General features: G+C 45.7%; 1 non-coding gene across 1 annotated transcript; it reads left to right on the top strand.

Annotated features, from left to right (window-relative positions):
* The first annotated feature begins 313 nt into the window (after window positions 1-313).
* Trnar-gcg (transfer RNA arginine (anticodon GCG)) lies at window positions 314-387 on the top strand. Its single transcript has one exon. It is a non-coding gene; the product is annotated as a tRNA-Arg (tRNA).
* The last annotated feature ends 368 nt before the right edge of the window (window positions 388-755 follow it).

Here is a 755-nt window from a genome sequence, read left to right as displayed (position 1 = left end):
TCTTGTCTGGAATTGGTGTGACTTAACCTGGAAGCAAACACCCCGGATGTTTACACTACTCCTAGTGTTTGGTTGGCAATTTTCACAGCTCTTGTTTTCATTCCATCTTTGCTTACACAACTAAAATCGCAACAGGCTTTACGAGTGCAATTTAATTTTAACTTTCACACGTCGTGAAAAGAAATGCAAAACTTTTGTGTGACTTAAGGTTCAGAATAATCCCTACACCGAAAGCCGCGCCGCACGTTCTTCAAAGTGTTTAGTCAGGATAGACAAGAAAAGCCAAGAAAAACTGACGACAAAAACACTTACCGGCCCCTGTAGCGCAGTGGTTAGCGCATCGGGCTGCGGGCCGGGAGGTCGTGGGTTCGAATCCCATCAGAGTCATGTGGGTTTTTCGGGCTACGGTCGGCTCCTACCCAGAGTGGAAGTGCTATGGTTCCCATGGGAAGGCTGGGATCACACAGCCGAGTGTCATTCACTTAACGAATGCGACTTTGAGGGTGCTCAGGTTCTGTTCACCTGACCAACACCGCAGATGCCAGGATATGTTGTGACAGTAAGCGTAGAGTGCGCTGCACTGTCACATAGTCTCAAACCAAATTGGAAATCCATTGCATCATCATTATAATCATCCTCATCTCATTAATCATCCACAATTATAAATTGTCCTGGCTCTTGTGGCCCTTCATGCCCGGAGCTCTCATGGTGAAATAATTTGCCATCATTCTGCTATTGTTTGGTGAAGAAATTTT

This window comes from Littorina saxatilis, linkage group LG7, assembly GCF_037325665.1.
Source record: "Littorina saxatilis isolate snail1 linkage group LG7, US_GU_Lsax_2.0, whole genome shotgun sequence".
NCBI classification, from domain to species: Eukaryota; Metazoa; Mollusca; class Gastropoda; order Littorinimorpha; family Littorinidae; genus Littorina; species Littorina saxatilis.
This window is presented reverse-complemented; position numbering and strand designations above follow the sequence as displayed.